Raw genomic sequence first — 22649 nt, forward strand, 5'->3', positions numbered from 1 at the left:
AGTGGCTCAATTAAAGATGTTACAGAACTGCTGTAACTCCCTTCTGCCCAGTTTCCCTGATGTTGCTACCGCTATCAAGCTGTTTTTCAGTGGTGGAAAAAGTACTCAATTGTCATACTTGAGGAAAAGTAAGTAAAAGTGAAAGTCACCTAGTAAAATACTACTTCAGTAAAAGTCTAAAAGTATTTGGTTTTAAATATACTTAAGTATCAAATGTAAATGGAATTGTTCAAATGTACTTAAGTACCAAAAGTAAAAGTAGAAACCATTTGAAATTCCTTATATTAAGCAAACCAGAGGGCACAATTTATTTTACTTTAACATTTTTATTGAAGGACAGCCAGAGGCACACTTCAACACATTTACAAACAAAGCATTTGTGTTTAGTGAGTCCGCCAGATCAGAGGCAGTAGGGTTGACCAGGGATGTTCTCTTTGTAAGTGTGAATTGGACTATTTTCCAGACAAAATGTAAGAGTAGGTGTCAGGGAAAATATATGGAGTAAAAAGTACATTATTTTCTTTAGGATTGTAGTGAAGTAAAAGTTGGCCAAAAAAATAATAGTTAAGTAAAGTACAGATACCCCAAAAAACGACTTAAGTAAAAATACTTTAAAGTACTACTTAAGTACTTTACACCACTGCTGTTTTTACCATCCCTGTAACTGTCGCTTCTGCGGAAAGATCGTTTTCTCAACTAAAACTCATAAAGAACTACCTAAACAGCATTAGGCTCCCGGCCTGATATGCGTTTTTGAACACCTGAGTACAGTAGTCCGGTCTCGAGATCACCTATGTCTCTGTGTCAGATACATTTGTACTCGGTCTCGGGCAGTGAGGACTCGTCATTTCTTCCCGAGACCAGCGGAGTAATCCGCCACCTCATCAGGAGCATGCCCAGGCGTTGTAGCGAGGTCATACAGGCACGTGGAGGCCACACACACTACTGAGCCTCATTTTGACTTGTTTTAAGGACATTACATCAAAGTTGGATCAGCCTGTAGTGTGGTTTTCCACTTTAATTTTGAGTGTGACTCCAAATCCAGACCTCCATGGGTTGATAAATTGGATTTCCATTGATTTATTTTTGTGTGATTTTGTTGTCAGCACATTCAACTATGTAAAGAAAAAAGTATTTAATAAGATTATTTATTTCATTCATTCAGATCTAGGATGTGTTATTTTAGTGTTCCCTTTATTTTTTTGCGCAGTGTATATACACTCCTTTCTTGAAACATTAATACAGTATCTTAACAGCCTTATTGTCTATTATAGACATGTTTGCGCCGTGGCGAACCTAAAGGCCTTCAGTGTGTGACATGTTCGTGATTATGAAATGACAGCAACTGTATTACTAGCACACTCATGTAGGAGAGTGCACTTTTTATAAAACACAAAGGGCCAATGGTGTAGTGGAGGGTAAACGCTGGAATAAGCCGTATACCCACTTTTTTTCAGTGGGCATTGCGTTAGGATATACTTAGTTCTTAATCCCTACTGATGCGTATTAAATTAGTGTAGTGGAAGTATACGATTTATCATGAATGTAGTAGTACAATAAAGAAATCATGCACAAAGTAGCCTACACAATCGCAAAGCAAGTGAAATATATTCACATGCGTGATGCACACAGCGGAATATCATCTGCAGGCAGCAAGAGTGCAGCTCTCAACTGGCTTTGGCATGGAGCAGCTCACAGAAGAATGACGTTAGCTGGTAGGGTAGGAAATTAATTTCTCTTTGATAACACCTGCTGCAGCTGCTGCAAACTAGCCGACAACAAAAGCTAGCTAGCTAGACCATGGGAAAACTACTGCTCGCTATTGCACAGTGACCTGTTGGCCTTCAAGAAGGTAGAAGTTTCCATAAGTTTTTGTAAAAAACGGTCCCACCCATTAAGTCAAAATGTGATTGGTTGATTTCACTGTCACTCCAAAATCTTCGACTAATACTGTTGAATTGGCAGATGCCTTTATCTAGCATCTGATGGCCCCTAGCCAATGGCTGACTTAGCTAGCTATATTTATGCCCCCAGAGACCAGCAAAGAAAAATCTTGATTGGATATTTTTTTTCTCTTCAATGTTAACCCTTTCCAACAAAAGCTGACGAGATAAAATCAGAACATTATTGAAAATCAATTATAATTTGTATAGTGGCTCTTTTGCCTCAGAATGCATTTTTTCACTATTTTGAATGTCTAAAGAACCTATATGTTTTTCTGAAATATGAACACAGAAATACTGGACATTTTTAACTCTTATTATGGTGATGATTTGACAAAATTACCATCGTGGTCTTGAATTGGACATGGTCTTGACTCTGTCTCTCCCCCTCTCCGGTCTTAACTCGGACTCGATTTGCTCCGGTCTTGGTCTTGAATCGGTCTCGCTTTAGGTGATCTCGAACACAACACTGCCTGAGTAAGCTTCACTCTGCACTGGCACCGTCGTAGCCTTGACCAGTGCATTTGTTCACTGATATTTTTTTTCTTCTTCACTTTTACAGTCACATTCCTGAAGGCCAAGAAACAAACACTTCCAATACATATGAAAATTAAGAAGGTTTATGAATGACTTTTTGTTGGGTTGCTGTCAAATTATTTATTATTTATTAAATCAATAAAAAATACAGACGTCTTGACAGGCGCATGGGCCCAAGAGCTCGTGGGATCACCCTGCCTTGCGGGGGTGTCTGGTACGCCAGTGGTTGGTGGGTGATCGCGTGCCCACTGGAGCCGCTCATTCTTGGTTTTAGCTGATAGGAGTGATACCCGGTCTGGTCGTCTGCTGCAATAGCCCATCCGTGACAAGGACCGATGAGTTGTGCGTTCCGAGATGACGTTCTTTACACCACTGTTGTACTGAGCCATCATTTTCCTGTTTGTGGCCCGCCTGTTAACTTGCACAATTCTTGCCATTCTCTTCCGAATTCTCATCAACAAGCTGTTTTCTCCCACTGGACTGCCACTGACTGAATGTTTTTCTTTGTTGCGCTATTCTCTGCCAACCTTAGACACTGTTGTGCGTGATATGCCCATGAGGCTGGCCTTTTTCTGAAATACTGGAGGCACGGCGTCCAGTCCCGCTCCATGGCCAGAGCCTTCCTCTGCGCCGGTGCCCAGTCCAGGCACGGCGTCCAGTCCCGCTCCATGGCCAGAGCCTTCATCTGTGCCTGTGCTCAGTCCAGGCACGGCGTCCAGTCCCGCTCCATGGCCGGAGCCTTCCTCTGCGCCGGTGCCCAGTCCAGGCACGGCGTCCAGTCCTGCTCCATGGCCGGAGCCTTCCTCTGTGCTGGTGCCCAGTCCAGGCATGGCGTCCAGTCCTGCTCTATGGCCGGAGCCTTCCTCTGCTCCGGTGCTCAGTCTGGGCACGGTGTTCAGCCCGGCTTCAGGGCCAGATCCGCGGTCCGAGCGGAGGCTACATCCCGCACCGGAGCTGACACCGACGCTAGTTGCCCAGCCTAACCCTCCCCATCTAGGTTCAGGTTTTTGCGGTCGGAGTCCGCACCTTTGGGGGGGGGGGGGGGGGTACTACTGTCACGCCCTAACCATAGAGAGCCCTCTGGGTTGTATAGGTCAGAGCGTGACTAGGGGGGTTTCTAGCGTTTCTATTTCTATGTTGGTATTTGTATGGTTCCCAATTAGAGGCAGCTGATTATCGTTGTCTCTAATTGGGGATCATACTTAAGTTGCCCATTGTTCCCACCTGTGTTGTGGGATATTGTTTTCAGTTAGTGCCTTAGTGCTCTCTGTACTGGACGTTCGTTGATTTCTTTGTTGTTTTTGTTAAGTTTCACTTTGTAATAAAGTATGTGGAACTCAACTCACGCTGCGCCTTGGTCCACTCATTTCGACGATCGTGACAGTAAGGATTGAAAATCTGAAATCAGAATAGTAAAACCTTTTACAGTGAATGAGATACAGCTGTTTTAGTTAACAGTGGTATTTTTCTAGAATTCTATGGATGTTCCGTGATCAGACACTTTCTTATCTGGATAGTGTATTAATGCTGCATAATGTACGTTTTTGGGCGACCTGACCAAATTCACATAGAAATGTGTGTTTATAGATCTGTCATTCTCATTGAAAGCAAGTCTAAGAAGCGGTATTTGTGCTATTTCAATGCTATTTCTATTCCGTTCTTTAGTTTACTTTTTGTGTCTATTACTTTCGGTTTTGTACACCAGCTTTAAACAGCCGATAAAAATTTTTGGGTTATGAAAAATATATTTTACTGCAGTTTAGGTGGTACAATGATTCTCTACATTAATCTTGCTTGTTTTGTCACATGAACTGAAATTAGGCAAACTATTAGAATTTTTGCAACCAGGAAATGGCGGTTCGATTTCTACCACAGGAGTTTGGTGGCATCTAAATTGGAGAACACGGGCTCATGGTCATGGCTGGAGTGGAATAGTATCAAACACATGGTTTCCAGGTGTTTGATGCCATTCCATATGCTCCGTTCCAGACATTATTATGAGCTGTGCTCCCCTCAGCAGCCTCCACTGATTTCTACATAGTGCATCTTTAAACACTCATCTTTTCAGTTCGCTTGCAGCTAGTGACTGGAACCAGCTGCAACAAACACTCAAACTGGACAGTTTTATCTCAATCTCTTCATTCAAAGATTCAATCATGGACACTCTTACTGACAGTTGTGGCTGCTTTGCATGATGTATTGTTGTCTCTACCTTCATTCCCTTTGTGCTGTTCTGTGACCAATAATGTTTCAAATCTATTTTTATGTCACATGCGCTGAATACAACCGGTGTAGACCTTACATTGACATGCTTACTTACAAGCCCTTAACCAACAATGTAGTTTTTAGAAAAAAAGCAATAAAAGTAACAATAAAAGAGCACCAGTAAAATAAAAATAGTGAGGCTATACACAGGGGTGTACCGGTACAGAGTCAATGTGCGGGGGCACCGGTTAGTCGAGGTAATATGTACATGAAGGTAGAGTTATTAAAGTAACTATGCATAGATAATAAACAGAAAGTATCAGCAGCATAAAAGAGGGGGGGGGGCAATGAAAATAGTCTGGGTAGCCATTTGATTAGATGTTCAGGAGTCTTATGGCTTAGGGGTAGAAGCTGTTTAGAAGCATTTTGGAACTAGACTTGGCGCTCCGGTACCGCTTGCCGTGCGGTAGCAGAGACAACAGTCTATGACTAGGGTGGCTGGAGTTTTTGACTATTTTTAGGGCCTTCCTCTGACACCGCCTGGTATAGAGGTCCTGGATGGCAGGAAGCATGGCCCCAGTGATGTACTGGGCCATACGCACTACCCTCTGTAGTGCCTTGCGGTCGGAGGCCGAGCAGTTGCCATACCAGGCGGTGATGCAACCAGTCAGGATGCTCTCGATGGTGCAGCTGTAGAACCTTTTGAGGATCTGAGGACCCATGCCAAATCTTTTCAGTCTCCTTAGGGGGAATAGATTTTGTCGTTTCCTCTTCACGACTGTCTTGGTGTGCTTGGACCATGTTAGTTTGTTGGTGATGTGGACACCAAGGAACTTGAAGCTCTCAACCTGCACCACTGCAGCCCCGTTGATGAGAAAGGTGTTCCTTTTCCTGTTGTCCACAGTCATTTTGTCTTGATCACATTGAGGGAGAGGTTGGTGTCCTGGCACCACACGGCCAGGTCTCTGACCTCCTCCCTATAGGCTGTCTCGTCGTTGTCGGTGATCAGGCCTACCACTGTTGTGTCATCGACAAACTTAATGATGGTGTTGGAGTCGTGCCTGGCCATGCAGTCGTGAGAGAGCAGGGAATACAGTAGGGGACTGAGCACACACCCCTGAGGGGCCCCGTGTTGAGGATCAGCATGGCAAATGTGTTGTTACCTACCCTTACCACCTGGGGGCGGCCCGTCAGGAAGTCCAGGATTCAGTTGCAGAGGGGGTGTTTAGTCCCAGGGTCCTTTGCTTAGTGATGAGCTTTGAGGGCACTATGTTGTTGAACGCTGAGCTGTAGTCAATGAATAACATTCTCGCATATGTGTTATTTTTGTCCAGGTGTGAAAGGGCAGTGTGGAGTGCAATAGAGATTGCATCATCTGTGGATCTGTTTGGGTGGGATGCAAATTGGAGTGGGTCTAGGGTTTCTGGGTTGATGGTGTTGATGTGAGCCATGACCAGCCTTTCAAAGCACTTCATGGCTACAGACGTGAGTGCTATGGGTCAGTAGTCATTTAGGCAGGTTACCTTTGTTTTCTTGGGCACAGGGACTATGGTGGTCTGCTTGAAACATGTTGGTATTACAGACTCAGATAGGGAGAGGTTGAAAATGTCAGTGTAGACACTTGCCAGTTGGTCAGCGCCTGCTCGGAGTACACGTCCTGGTAATCGGTCTGGTCTTGCGATCTTGTGAATGTTGGCCTGTTTAAAGGTCTTACTCACATCGGCTACGGAGAGAGTGATCACACAGTCATCCGGAACAGCTGATGCTTTCATGCATGCTTCAGTGTTACTCTCCTCGAATCGAGCATAGAAGTAATTTAGCTCGTCTGGTAGGCTCATGTCACTGGGCAGCTCGCAGCTGTGCTTCACTTTGTAGTCTGTAATAGTTTGCAAGCCCTACCACATCCGAAGAGCGTCTGAACCAGTGTAGTTCAATCTTAGTCCTATATTGATGCTTTGCCTGTTTGATGGTCATAGGGAGATTTCTTAAAAGCTATCGGGTTAGAGTTTACACTCCTTGAAAGCGGCAGCTCTACCCATTAGCTCAGTACGGATGTTGCCAGTAATCCATGGCTTCTGGTTGGGGTATGTACGTACGGTCACTGTGGGGACAACATCATCAATGCACTTATTGATGAAGCCAGTGACTGTGTACTCATCAATGCCATCGGAAGAATCCCGGAACATATTCCAGTCTGTGCTTCATCTGACCACTTTCTTATTGACCGATTCACTGGTGCTTCATGCTTTAGTTTTTGTTTGTAAGTGGGAATCAGGAGGATATAATTATGGTCAGATTTGCCAAATGGAGGGCGAGGGAGAGCGTGGTACACTTCTTTGTGTGTGGAGTAAAGGTGGTCTACAGTTTTTTTCCCCCTCTGGTTGCACATTTAACATGCTGGTAGAAATGAGGTAAAACGGATTTGAGTTTTTCTGCATTAAAGTCCCCAGCCACTAAGAGCGCCGCCTCTGGGCGAGTGTTTTCCTGTTTACTTATGGCCAGCTCATTGAGTGTGGTTTTACTGCCAGCATCGGTTTGTGGTGGCCAACATTTTGAGAATGACACAAATATTAATTTCCACAAAGTTTTCTGCTTCAGTGTCTTGAGATATTTTTGTCAGATGTTACTATGGAATACTGAAGTATAATTACAAGCATTTCATACATGTCAAAGGCTTTTATTGACAATTACATGAAATTGATGCAAAGACCTACATTTTTGCATTGTTGACCCTTCTTTTTCAAGACCTCTGCAATCCGCCCCGGCATGCTGTCAATTAACTTCTGGGCCATATCCTGACTGATGGCAGCCCATTCTTGTATAATCAATGCTTGGAGTTTGTCAGAATTTGTGGGTTTTTGTTTGTCCACCCGCATCTTAAGTATTGACCACAAGTTCTCAATGGGATTAAGGTCTGGGCCATGGACCCAAAATATCGATGTTTTGTTCCCTGAGCCACTTAGTTATCACTTTTGCCTTATGGCAAGATGCTCCATCATGCTGGAAAAGGCATTGTTCGTCACGAAACTGTTCCTGGATAGTTGGGAGAAGTTGCTCTTGGAGGATGTGTTGGTACCATTCCTTATTCATGGCTGTGTTCTTAGGCAAAATTGTGAGTGAGCCCACTCCCTTGGCTGAGAAGCAACCCCACACATGCATGGTCTCAGGATGCTTTACTGTTGGCATGACACAGGACTGATGGTAGTGCTCACCTTGTCTTCTCCGGACAAGCTTTTTTCCGGATGCCCCAAACAATCGGAAAGGGAATTCATCAGAGAAAATTACTTTACCCCAGTCCTCAGCAGTCCAATCCCTGTACCTTTTGCAGAATATCAGTCTGTCTCTGATGTTTTTCCTGGAGAGAAGTGGCTTCTTTGCTGCCCTTCTTGATACCAGGCCACCCTCCAAAAGTCTTCACCTCAATGTGCGTGCAGATGCACTCACACCTGCCTGCTGCCATTCCTGAGCAAGCTCTGTACTGGTGGTGCCCCGATCCCGCAGCTGAATCAACTTTAGGAGACGGGTCCTGGCGCTTGCTGGACTTTCTTGGTCACCCTGAAGCCTTCTTCACAACAATTCAACCGCTCTCCTTGAAGTTCTTGATGATCCGATAAATGGTTGATTTAGGTGCAATCTTACTGGCAGCAATATCCTTGCCTTTTTGTGCTAAGCAATGATGACGGCACATGTTTCCTTGCAGGTAACCATGGTTGACAGAGGAAGAACAATGATTCTAAGCACCGCCCTCCTTTTAAAGCTTCCAGTCTGTTATTCGAACTCAATCAGCATGACAGAGTGATCTCCAGCCTTGTCCTCATCAACGCTCACACCTGTGTTAACAAGAGAATCACTGACATGATGTCAGCTGGTCCGTTTGTGGCAGGGCTGAAATGCAGTGGAAATGTTTTTGGGGGATTCAGTTCATTTGCATGGCAAAGAGGGACTTTGCAATTAATTGCAATTCATCTGATCACTCTTCATAACATTCTGGAGAATATGCAAATTGCCATCATACAAACTGAAGCAGCAGACTTTGTGAAAATGTATAGTTGTGTCATTCTCAAAACTTTTGGCCACGACTGTAGACAGCTACGAAAAATACAGATGAAAACTCTCTTGGTTTATAGTGTGGTCTACAGCTTATTGTGAGATACGTTACCTCAGGCGAGCAAAACCTCGAGACTTCCTTAGATTTCTAACACCAGCTGTTTACAAATATACATAGACTATCACCCCTTGTCTTACCAGAGTCCGCTGTTCTATCCTCCGGAAAAGCTTCAAACCCACCAGCTGTATGTTATTCATGTCGTCTTTCAGCCAAAACTCGGTGATACATAAGATATGACAGTTTTTAATGTCCCATTGGTAGGATATACGTGATCATATTTAGTCTATTTTATTATCGATTGATTGTACGTTGGCTCATAGGACCGATGGTAAAGGTAGATTACCCTCTCGGCTTCGGCTCATAACAAGGCACACGGATCTTCATCCATGATACCTGCGTCTCTTGCTTCTGCAAATTACGGGGATGAGGGTGAGTATGGGGTGAGTAATCGCTGTCCTGATATCTAGAAGCTCTTTGCGTTCATAGGATGTGTGTTGCTGCCATGCTATGTTGTTGTCTTAGGTCTCTCTTTATGTAGTGTTATTGTCTCTTGTCGTGATGTGTGTTTTGTCCTATATTTTTATTTAATACATTTTTATTTGTAATCCCTGCGTCCGTCCCCGCAGGAGGCCTTTTGCCTTTGGGTAGGCCGTCAGTGTAAATAAGAATTTGTTCTTAACTGATTTGCCTAGTTAAATAAAGGTTCAATAAAAATAAAAATAGAAAACGCATACAGTACCAGTCAAATGTTTGGACACACCTACTCATTCAAGGGTTCTTTATTTTTACTATTTTCTACATTGTAGAATAATAGTGAAGACATCAAAACTATGAAATAACACATTTCAAATCACGTAGTAACCAAAAGTGTTAAACAAATCAAAATATGTTATATTTTAGATTCTTCATAGTAGTCACCCTTTGCCTTGATGATAGCTTTGCACACTCTTGGCATTCTCAACCAGCTTCACCTGGAATGCTTTTCCAACAGTCTTGAAGGAGTTCCCACATATGCTGAACACTTGTTGGCTGCTTTTCTTTCACTCTGCAGTCACACTTATCCCAAACCATCTCAATTGGGTTGAGGTTGGGTGATTGTGGAGGCCAGGTCATCTGATGCATCACTCTCCTTCTTGGTCAAATAACCCTTACACAGCCTGGAGGTATGTTGGGTCATTGTCCTGTGGAAAAACAAATGATAGTCCCACTAAGTGCGAACCAGATGGGATGGTGTATCGCTGCAGAATGCTGTGGTAGCCATGCTGGTTAAGTGTGCCTTGAATTCTAAATAAATCACAGAGTGTCACCAGGAAAGCACCATCACACCACCACCTCCATGTTTCACGGTGGGAACCACACATGCAGAAATCATCCGCTCACCTACTCTGCGTCTCACAAAGACACGGCGTTTGGAACCAAAAATCTCAAATTTTGACCTATCGGACCAAAGGACAGATTTCCACCAGTCTAATGTCCATTGCTTGTATTTTTGGGCCAAAGCAAGTCTCTTCTTATTGGTGTTCTTTATTTGTGTTTTTTTTTTGTTGCATCTATTCGACAATGAAGGCCTGATTCACGCAGACTCCTCTGAACTGTTGATGTTGATGTGTCTGTTACTTGAACTCTGTGAAGCATTTATTTGTGCTGTATTTTGAGGCTGGTAACTCTAATGAACGTATCCTCTGCAGCAGAGGTAACTCTGGGTCTTCCTGTGGCAGTCCTCATGAGAGCCAGTTTCATCATAGCGCTTCATGGTTTTTGCAACTGCACTTGAAGAAACTTTCAAAGTTCTTGACATTTTTCGCATTAACTGACCTTCATGTCTTAAAGTAATGATGGACAGTCGTTTCTCTTTGCTTATTTGAGCTGTTCTTGCCATAATATGGACTTGGTCTTTTACCAAATGGGGCTATCTTCGGTATACCACCTCTACCTTGTCACAAGACAACTGATTGGCTCAAACGCATTAAGGAAATCAATTCCACAAATGAACTTTTAACAAGGCACACCTGTTAATTGAAATGCATTCCAGGTGACTACCTTATGAAGCTGATTGAGAGAATGCAGAGTATGCAAAGCTGTCATCAAGGCAAAAGGTGGCTACTCAAATATATTTTGATTTAACACTTTGTTTACTACATGATTCCATATGTGTTATTTCATAGTTTTGATGTCTTCACTATTGTTCTACAATGTAGAAAATAGTAAAAATAAAGAAAAACCCTTGAATGAGTACTGTAGGTGTGTCCAAACATTTGACTGGTACTGTATATGCACTAACACATATTATGAATGGCATTTATGATTCTGTTACAATATGCCAAATTATTCTCATATTTTGCAACTTAAAGGCATATTGTAACAGAATCCCCCTCCCGAGGGCGCTGTGGAACAAATGTACAGCGTGTATGTTGTTTATGTCTGGCTGGAGCCTGGTAGTCTAGTCCTGCAGTCCAAAACACGTCATTTTTAACCCGGAAGCCCTTGCACAAGCCACTTTCCCTCGGGGGAATCCCCGTCGAAACTGGATGCAGTTTCATTACCATCTTAAGTGGAGGTCCAATTCACATACGTTGCCCCATCGGCCCTCGATTTAGCTTGAGGGTGAAGTGAAAACTTTGGTCACTTGCGGGGTTGATATGACCCACAATTCAATGCAAACTCTACTCACATGTCAAACTCCGTTGGCCGTGAAGTGTCAAATCTAATATAAAAGACTGCATTTTCTGCATGTCAGAAAAAATTATGAATCTAGCTTGCTACTGGGTAACTGTAGCTAGCTACCTGACAGGAGTGCTAGCTAGCTACGTTAGCTTATGAGGTACATTAATAGCTTTAGGTTGGTTGTTTTTAAGCTCAACTTCAAGATTTCCACCAAGGATGTTGCGTCTCTGATCGTCACTCTCCCTCGCTTGGGAAAGGGACATTTAAGGTACTCACCCTAGCATATGTTAACATTGTCTACTTGTTGTATGTATACAGACTTTTCTACATTGGTAATAAAAAATAAGGTACAATCGGATGTGACGATGTAAAACGTCATTCAAGGGCTGAGAGTTTAGGGCCAAGGGCTGTCTACTTTTGAGTTTGAAAGCAGTCCAGCTCTCCCCTCCTGTTAGAGATTTCGATCACCTCCAGCTCGGGGCTTCAGCCAATCAGACTGTCCCCATATGCACCCCACACTTTGCCCATGAACTAATCATGCATCTAATAATAACAGGACTGAGAACTACATAGAATACTGCTACTCTAGCACATACTACAATGATAACAACAGCACAACATAATTTGATAACGCATCCCATGCACACATCCACCCACATCATCAGACAAGAAAAACACTGACCAGGCCCGGCTAATACTTATACGCTTGAGAGAGCATGCAACGAACCCGACTGGCCAGTGCTGAGCTAGCTAGGAGCATCTGACCAATCACGAGTCCTGCACCTATTATTAAGCCCATGTACCCATTAAGCCCACTTCCATCTTTGGATTCAAATAATAATAAATAAATAAAGTTATTCTGTTTTAATGTTTCAACCAATTCATCTGGTTGTTATATCAGTTTTTATTCTAAGCCAAACCAATGTTTTATTGACAGTTGTGTAAGTTCCCAAAATGTTCACAGCTGCAAAAATACTTTAGGAAACCCTCAGATAATAAAAATAAAATAAGATATTTTTTGTACCTTTTCAGATAAATGATCATACTTTATATCAAATTAAGAGATGAATGTACTGATATATGCACATGATAGCATATATCAGGGAAATTAATTAATATTTATTGCCAATTGAAAAGATAGGTTTTTCATGCAGTCGTGTCTGCATGTCACAGTCAAACAGTAGCAGCATAACTTGGTTAACCACAGCAAGATAATAGATTTCAGGCATTCACAGCTTACATTTTTAAATGAATTTTTCTTATTTTACTGTTAAATGAAACTTGCATTGTTACAGTGCATTTGGAAAGTATTCACACCCCTTGACTTTTTCCACATTTTGTTACGCTACAGCCTTATTCTAAAATTGATTTTTATTATCCCTCATCTACACACAATACCCCATAATGACGAAGCGAAAGCAGATTTTTAGACATGTTTGCTAATTTATAAAAATAAAAAAACGAAATACCTTATTTACATAAGTATTCAGACCCTTTGCAATGAGACTTGAAATTGAGCTCAGGTGCATCCTGTTTCCATTGATCATCCTTAAGGTTTTTCTTCAACTTAATTGGAGTCCACCTGTGGTAAATTCAATTGATTGGAGATGATTTGGAAAGGCACACACCTGTCTATTTAAGGTCCCAAAGCTGACAGTGCTTGTCAGAGCAAAAACCAAGCCATGAGGTTGACGGAATTCTGTCAAGGCACAGATCTGGGTTAGGGTACTTAAACATTTTTGCAGCATTGCAGGTCCCCAAGAACTCAGTGGCCTCCATTATTCTTAACCTCTCTTGGGTAGGGGGCAGTATTTTCACATCCGGATGAAAAGTGTGCCCAAAGTAAACCGCCTGTTACTCAGGCCCAGTAGCTAGGATATGCATGTAATGGTAGATTTGGATAGAAAACACTGTAAAGTTTCTAAAACTGTTAAAATTATGTCTGTGAATATAACAGAACTGATATTGCAGGCGAAACCCCGAGGACAAACCATCTCCCCCCACAAAAAAAATTCAGCCTACCACTGTTTTCAATGGCTGTCACTTTTATTATAAGGCAAAATCGTCCCAGATTGCAGTTCCTAGGGCCTCCACTAGATGTCAAAAGTCTTTAGAAAGAGTTCCATGCTGGTTTTAGGAAAAATTAGCCAGAAATGGAAGTTTTTCTAGGTGGCTCCCATTTCGGCTGTAGTGTTTCCAAGGGCGTGGAAGAGAGCGCGTTCTTTGGTATTTTTCTCCGGCAAAGACAATAACAATTCTCACTTCTTACATTTTATTGTTTATTTACGTATTAGGGTACCTAAGGTTTGATTATAAACGTTGTTTGACTTGTTTGGAAAAGTTTATTAGTAACGTTTGGGATTCATTTTGTATGCATTTGATGGAGGGAAACTGGGTGGATTATTGACTGAAGTGCGCCAGCTAAACTGAGTTTTTATGGATATAAAGAAGGACATTATCGAACAAAAGGACCATTTGTGATGTATCTGGGACCTTTTGGAGTGCCATTAGAAGAAGATCATCAAAGGTAAGGCATTTATTATATCGCTATTTCTGACTTTCGTGGCACACCTGCCTGGTTGAAATATGTTTTTTCATGCTTTTGTATGCGGGGCGCTGTACTCAGATAATCGCATGGTGTGCTTTCACCGTAAAGCCTTTTTTAAATCTGACACAGCGGCTGGATTAACAAGAAGTTACTCTTTATTTTGATGTATTACACTTGTGATTTTATGAAAGTTAAATATTTATAATTCTGTAGTTTAAATTTTGCGCTCTGCAATTTTACCGGATGTTGGCCAGGTGGGACGGCCAGGTGGGACGCTACCATTCCATCTGGCCATAAGAAGTTAAATTAAAGAAGTTTCGAACCACCAAAACTCTTCCATTTTGTCTGCCCAGCCAAACTGAGCAATCAGGGGAGAAGGGCCTTGGTCAGGGAGGTGACCAAGAACCCGATGGTCACTCAGAGCTCCAGAGTTCCTCTGTGGAGATGGGAGAACCATCTCTGCAGCACTCCACCAATCAGGCCTTTATGGTATAGTGGCCAGACGGAAGCCACTCCTTAGAAAAAGCCACATGACAGCCTGTTTGGAGTTTGCCAAAAGGCACCTAAGATTCTCTGGTCTCATGAAACCAAGATTGAACTCTTTGGCCTGAATGCCAAGTGTCACGTCTGGAGGAAACTTGGCACCATCTCTACGGTGAAGCATGGTGGTGGCAGCATCATGCTGTGAGGATGTTTTTCAGCGGCAGGGACTGGGATACTAGTCAGGATCGAGGGAGAGATGAACGGAGCAAAGTACAGAAAGATCCTTGATGAAAACCTGCTCCGGAGTGCTCAGGACCACAGACTGGGCATAGTTTCACCTTCCAACAGGACAACGACCTTAAGCACACTGCCAAGACCACACAGGAGTGGCTTCAGGACAAGTCTCTGAATACCCTTAAGTGGCCCAGCCATAGCCCGGACTTGAACCTGATCTAACATCGCTGGAGAGATCTGAAAATAGCTGTGCAGCGACGCTCCACATTCAACCTGACTTGAGATGATCTGCAGAGAAGAATGGGAGAAACTCCTCAAATACAGGTCTGCCAAGCATGTAGCTTCATATCCAAGAAAACTCGAGACTGTAACCGCTGCCAAAGGTGCATCAACAAAGTACTGAGTAAAGGGTCTGAATACTTATGTAAATGTGATATTTCAGTTAAAAAAAATTATACATTTGTAAACATTTCTAAAAAAGAAAACATGTTTTTATGGGGTATTGTCTGTGTGTGTATATTGATGATCGAAAAACAACTTTTAAATCCTTTTTAGAATAAGGCTGTAATGTAACAAAAGGTGGAAAAAGTCAAGGGGTCTGAATACTTTCCGAATGCACAGTCATTTTCCTAACCTGCTACGTTAATTCTCCTAACCTGCTGCTTAAGTACTAAATTCTTACAAAAGTAGAGATGGTGGATAACAAAAAATAAATAAAATGCAACATTGTTTTACTGGTCATAGAGCCAGACAACAAGGTTTAGACAAACCCCAACTATTGTTAACTGAATGCTAGGCTAGTAGTAGCATGGGGAAGTATTGTCTAGACACTTTTTTCCAAGAGAGATTATAAGGCTGTATAAGTAACCTCTGCTCCCTCTCTCCTTCCCTCCAGACTTCCTGCAGCTCTTTCTCGCTGTCTCTGAAGAGGAGGTTCCCCCTGAGCAGAATAACTGCGAACAGGAATGTTGCCCCTCTCTGGGGCAGGGGGACCCAGAGACCACACAGATTAAAGAGGAACAGGGGGAACTCTGGACCAGTCAGGAGGAAGAGCAGCTTCAAAGGCTCTTTCATGCCAAAGATCCCATATTCGCTCCTCCCTGTGTGAAAAGTGAATGTGATCAGGAGGACCAACTCCACAAGGCCATACTAGCTGAATGCCCAACTCTCAGTCGACTGAAAATGTCTAAACTACAGTCGTTTCGTATGTTTTTAAAAGAGCTTTTAACGACATCTGCTGCAAAGGAGATTTTCAGGGCAGTTGAGAAAACGGTAGCGGAGTACCAGGAGGAGAATGATCATCTACGGAGACTGCTGAGGATCACACCGGAAATAAAACTATGTAGAATAAGTTTGCATTTAGATCTGTTGATAGCTAGCTATAGTTCTACACAATTAATAAACTGTTTAGGCAGATTGCATCACAATTTATAATTTAAAAAAAACGTATTATTCTACCTGCCTAGTTATTCATTGCTATCTCCATTGTTTCTCTTTATACAGTGACTTCAAACTTTACTTTTTCCACATTTTAATGTGCTACAGCCTGAATTTAAAATGTAGTAAATTTAGATTTTTTTTGTCACTGGCTTACACACAATAGCCGATACTGTCAAAGTGGAGTTACGTTTTTAGAAATGTTTACTAATTCATAAAAAATGGAAAGCTGAAATGTCTTGAGTCAATAAGTATTCAACCCCTTTGTTATAGAAAGCCTAAATAAGTTCAGGAGTAAAAGTGTACTTAACAAGTCATATAATAATTCTCTGTGCAATAATTGTGTTAAACATGCTTTTTTAATGACTACCTCATAACTGTACCCCACACTTATCTGTAAGGTCCCACAGTCGAGCAGTGAATCTCAAACACAGATTCAACCACATAGACCAGAGAGGTTTTCCAATGCCTCGCAAAGAAGGCCACCTATTGGTAGATGGAGGAGAAAAAAAAGAAGACATTGAATATCCCTTCGAGCATGTGAAGTTATTAATTACACTTTGGTGGTGTATCAGTCACTACAAAGATACAGGCGTCCTTTCTAACTCGGTGAAGGAAACCGCTCAGGGATTTCACCATGAGGGCAAATGGTGACTTTAAAACAGTTACAGAGTTTAATGGCTGTCATAGGAGAGAACTGAGGATGGATCAACAACATTGTAGTTACTCCACAATACTAACCAATTTGACAGAGTTACAAGAAGGAAGCCTGTACAGAATAAAAATATATATTCCAAAACATGCATCCTGTTTGCAAGAAGCCACTAAAGTGAAACTGCAAGAAATGTGGCAAAGAAATTAACTTTATGTCTTTAATATAAAGCGTTATGTTTGGGGCAAATCCAACACATCACTGAGTATTCTCAAGCATGGTGGTGGCTGCATCATGTTATGGGTATGCTTGTCATCAGCAAGGACTAGGGTGTTTTCTAGGAAACCTGGTTCAGTCTGTCTTCCAACAGACACTGGGAGACAAATTCACCTTTCAGCAGGACAATTACCTAAAACACTTGACCAAGTATACACTGGAGTTGATTACCAAGACGACATTGAATGTTCCTGAGTGGCCTGTTTATAGTTTTGACTTAAATCGGCTTGAACATCTATGGCAAGATTTGAAAATGTCTGTCTAGCGATGATCAATAACCAAATTGACAGAGCTTGAAGAATTTTACAAAGAATAATGTGCAAATATTATACAATCCAGATGTGCAAAGCTCTTAGAGACTTACCCAGGAAGACTCACAGCTGTAATCGCTGCCAAAGGTGATTCTAACATATATTGAATCAGGGGGTTGAGTACTTACCTAATCAAGATATATTAGGGTTTAATTTTTATAATTATTATATATAATATATATTTTTTTTACAAATGTTCTTCCACTTTGACCTTTGACTTTCTGAAGGCATTTACAGCAATTCAGCATTTAGTTGCCAATGTGTAGTGGAAAGGAATCAATAAACAATTCATATATATGATTAAATAATTGTCTGTGTCACAAAACCTTTTAAAATTACATTGTGCACTCAGGCATGTCTAAAGGCTGTATACTGTAGTTAACCTCTGCTCCTCCTCTGTCACGTCTGTGTGTAGAGAAGGACCAAGGCGCAGCGTGCTCTGAGTTCCACATTTTATTATAGTGAAACTTTACAGACGACGACGACGAAACAACCAAGAAACCGTGTCGACAGAGGTGCTACATGCACTGACTCAAAATAAGATCCCACAAACAACAGGTGGGAAAAGGCTGCCTAAATATGATCCCCAATCAGAGACAACGAGATACAGCTGCCTCTGATTGGGAACCATATCAGGCCAACATAGAAATACAAAACTAGAGTACCCACCCTAGTCACACCCTGACCTAACCAAAATAGAGAATAAAAAGGATCTCTAAGGTCAGGGCATGACATCCTCTCCTTCCCTCCAGACTCCCTGCAGTTCTCTCTTGCTTTCTCTGAAGATGTTCCCCCTGAGCAGCAGCACTGTGAGCAGGATTTGAGCCCCAGTCTGGGGCAGGAGGACACAGAGCCCACACAGATTAAAGAGGAACAGGAGAAACTTCAAGGGCTCTTTGATTCCAAAGATTCCACATTCACTCCTCCCTCTGTGAAAAATGAATGTGATCAAGAAGACCCACTTTGGTCCTTGACTCTTCCCCAAACCCAGACTGTGGAGAACAGAGACAGTGACTCTAAACTAGTGGATTTCCAACCTTTTGGCACCGTGACCCACCTAAAGAGTCTCTATAATCCCTGTGACATTCCAGATCATCAAAACAATGCCAGAACAACAGCAAAGTACCTTGTGAAGATGCTGGAGGGAACAGGTACAAAAGTATTTATATCCACAGTAAAACGAGTCCTATATCGACATAACCTGAAAGGCCGCTCAGCAAGGAAGAAGCCACTGATCAGCCATAAGCAGCAACCCTGTAGGACTTGACAGCAGCCCACCATTGGATCCCAGCCCACCATTGGGGGAACACTTTTCCAAATCCGATCATATTCGGACTCAGGAAAGAAACCATTTAGCTATGGTGAATGTGGGAAAAGCTTCAATCAGAATGGGAACCTAACCATGCATATACGGACTCACACAAGCAAGAATACATTTTACTGTGGAGACTGTGGGAAAATCTTCAATCAGAAGGGGCACCTAAATGAACATATACAGACTCACACAGGAGAGAACCATTTAGCTGTGTTGACTGTGGGAAAAGCTTCAATCCCCGAATGGGGATGCCGTCCCTGTCACTTCGGCATGGCTTTAGGTGTGTTACTGAAGCTACTGTCACGGTGGAGGAGTTTCTGGTCGCCGTGGGAGAGAAGGTAGGATATGAGAATGTTGCTTATGCGTCACGGATGAATAAAGCGGTGGTGGTTTTTCTTAAAGAAGAGTGTCTTGTTAATCGTATGGTTGAGCACGGCGTACTTCTTAAAGGAATGTTTATTCAAGTTACGCCGCTTTTTTTCTCCGTCAACAAGGGTAACGATTTCAAATGTACCGCCGTTTATTCCAAATGAGCTATTGGAGCGCAAGTTATTGCGCTTTGGGAAGTTTGCAAGTTCAATTAAGGTTGTCCCGTTGGGTTGCAAACACCCGGCGTTGAAACAGGTTATGTCTTTTCGGCGACAGGTGTTTATGTTTTTGGACTCACCGGAGCAGACTTTGGAGTTAGCGTTTAAAGTCAAGTATGACAATAGATTATATATGGCTTATGCTAGTACGGGTAGTCAACGGTGTTTTGAGTGTGGGGATGTTGGTCATAAGCGACATGCTTGCCCGAAAAGGGAGAAGGCAGAGGGAGGGGCGCAGGTGGTCCTCATAACGCCTAGGTCCATTTGATGTAGGGAGAGGTGGGCCGACAGTGGTTGAGCAGCCACAAGCACCTGCTGCTGAGGAACAAGTTATCCGTGTTGAGGACACGGAGTTGCAACTTGTGTTAGAGGGAAATGTTATGCAGCAGAAACATTTTGTTGTAGAAAGCAAGGATAGATCTGAAGAGCCAGTTCCTCAGACTGGTGAGGAGGTGCCCAGTACGAGTGTTGGGGTACAGGAGGGGGTTCATATGGAGCTAGTCTCCCAGGTATTGGAGGAGATGCCCACTATGAGTAACGGGGCTCAGGAAGGGGTTCATGTGGAGCTAGACTCCCAGGTAGTGGAGGAGATGCCCACTACGAATAATAGGTTTCAGGTGGAGCTAGTCTCCCAGGTAGTGGAGGAGATGCCCACTACGAGTAATAGGGTTCAGGTGGGGTTAGTTTCCCAGGTAGTGGAGGAGATGCCCACTACGAGTAATAGGTTTCAGGTGGAGCTAGTCTCCCAGGTAGTGGAGGAGATGCCCACTACGAGTAATAGGGTTCAGGTGGGGTTAGTTTCCTAGGTATTGGAGGAGATGCCCACTACGAGTAATAGGTTTCAGGTGGAGCTAGTCTCCCAGGTAGTGGAGGAGATGCCCACTACGAGTAATAGGGTTCAGGTGGGGCTAGTTTCCCAGGTAGTGGAGGAGATGCCTGGTAAGAGTGATGGCCTGCAAGTGGGGAGTGATGAAAGGGATGTGTTAGAAGCGAGTCAGGGGTCTGTGGCCTCAGTTGAGGAGGAGCAGGATATGGATATCTCTATTGGTATGATAGCAGCTGGTGACGACTCAATTTATGATCTAGAGGAGGTAAATACGTTTTTGGATCAGACTTTTGGGAAATCTGTCAAATTGGCAGAATATTTTGATGTTGATAAGTTTGTGAGGTCAGCTGTGATGTTACAGAAGACGGTGGGGTTAGACCAGTTAAGTGAGAAGAAGCGGTTTCGCTTGAGGAAATGTGTTACTGCTGTCACAGCAGCAAAAGGTGGTGGGAAACGTGGTCAGGGTAAGAGAAAATGTAAACAATGATGTTGATCATGCTTCATAGGGTGTCTTCTTTTTTCTCTTTGGTTTCTTCTGCTTTTCCTTTCTCTTTTCTATATGGAGGTACTAAGGGTAGGTTCTCTCAATATTAATGGTGGAAGGGACAGGAATAAGAGGGCTTGGGTAGTAGAAGTAATAAAACTGAAAAGGCTTAATGTAGTTTTTCTACAGGAGACACAGTGATGAGGAAAATGAGGTTGACTGGGGTATGTGGTGGGAGGGGCAGCATATACTCAGTCATGGTACAAATTTCAGTGCTGGGGTGGCAATCTTGTTTTCTTCAGGCTTAGGGGTGACTGTGGTATCTACAACAGAGATTGTCAAGGGTCGGGTTTTATTGGTCAAGGCGGAGGTTGTTGTTTTTTTTAATTTTTATGTTTATGCTCCTAATGAGGGTACAGAGCGTGTTGTTGGTTTTGATAAAATAAAGGAAACTTTAAGACAGTGTGACCAAGAGGGTTGTATGGTTTTAGGGGGGACTGGAACTGTACAGTGGATTTTACTGTTGATCGCACCGCTGAAGAACCTCACCTGCGGTCAGCCACTTGCCTGTCTGGTCTACTAACTGAGTTTGAGCTTTCTGATGTGTGGAGAGTCAGGAATGCAAAAGTTAGGCAGTACACATGGCTAAAAGTTAATGAAGGTCGTGTCAGTGCAGCAAGGTTAGACAGGTTGTATGTATCTGATCAATACTGTAGTAGGGTTGGAAGGTGTGACATTACTCCTGTGGGTTTCTCTGATCACCATTTTGTTACTATTGATATTCATTTGTCCTGTCCACGAAGGTCATCATCTTACTGGTATTTTAATGTTAAATTGTTACATGATGTCATGTTTTGTGAAAGGTTTTTGTTGTATGGGAAAAATGGAGGGTTACAAAAGGAAATTTTGAGTCCTTGAGACAATGGTGGGAGGTTGGGAAGGCCCAAATACGATTATTTTGTCAACAGTATACTGCTCTGTCTCGAATTGAAGTCAAAGAGACTATCAAGGCACTTGAACAGGACATCAAATCTATTGAATTGAAGCTGCTCACTCAGAACAACCCTGGATTAGTCATGAATTTACAGGACAAGAGACATGAACTGAGATTGTTTCTGCATGAAAGAGTGAAGGGTGCCTTGATTAGGTCTCGTTTCGCTTCTCTCAAGGATATGGATGCTCCTAGCGCTTTCTTTTTTAACCTAGGACAATCGACACTGCAACGTAAACAGATGGTCTGCCTTCATCTCCCTGATGGGAAGGTGACCACGGATGACAGTGAAATGCGTCAACATTCCGTAGATTTCTACTCTGCCGTCTATAAGGCGGAGGATTGTGACTCTGTGTACTGAACAGTTGCTACACGGTCTTCCTCAATTGGGACCTGAGCAGAGAGTCGCATTGGACTCTGACATTACACTGCAAGAGCTGTCCACAGCAGTTATGCAGCTCTCAACAGGCCGAGCCCCTGGCATTGATGGTTTACCATCTGAGTTTTATAAACACTTTTGGGGGTCTATTGGAGAGGATTTCTATGAGGTGATGTGTGAATCTTTTCATGGGGGCTCTCTTCCTGTATCCTGTCAACGTGCAGTGCTTTCATTATTGCCAAAAAAGGGGGATTTGGCTCTCATAAAAAATTGGAGACCTGTTGCTTTACTGTGCGCAGAATATAAAATTGTTTCTAAATGTCTCTCAAACAGGTTGAAAGAGTATCTGGGATTGTTGGTCCACAAGGACCAGTCTTACTGTGTACCTGACCGCTCTATTGTTGACAACTTGTTTCTGATAAGAGATGTTTTAGACATTTGTAAACTGTCTGATGTAAATGTGGGTTTACTTTCTTTGGATCAGGAGAAGGCTTTTGATCGTGTGGACCACCAGTACTTGTTTAAAACAATGAAAGCCTTTGGGTTTGGGGATGTTTTTTTGTCGTGGATGAATTTACTGTATGCTGGGGCCTGGTGTATGGTAAAGGTGGGGGGTGGTTTGAGCTGCCCCATCCCCAATTTCAGGGCAGTTATACAGTCTGGCGATTG

General features: G+C 42.8%; 1 long non-coding RNA gene across 1 annotated transcript; it reads left to right on the top strand.

Annotated features, from left to right (window-relative positions):
- The first annotated feature begins 11173 nt into the window (after window positions 1-11173).
- On the top strand, window positions 11174-16390 carry LOC115198506 (uncharacterized). The gene is made up of 2 exons (XR_003879244.1): window positions 11174-11725; window positions 15618-16390. It is a non-coding gene; the product is annotated as an uncharacterized LOC115198506 (long non-coding RNA).
- Window positions 16391-22649: the final 6259 nt, after the last annotated feature.

The sequence above is a fragment of the Salmo trutta genome, chromosome 8 (genome assembly GCF_901001165.1).
Source record: "Salmo trutta chromosome 8, fSalTru1.1, whole genome shotgun sequence".
Lineage (NCBI taxonomy): Eukaryota > Metazoa > Chordata > Actinopteri > Salmoniformes > Salmonidae > Salmo > Salmo trutta.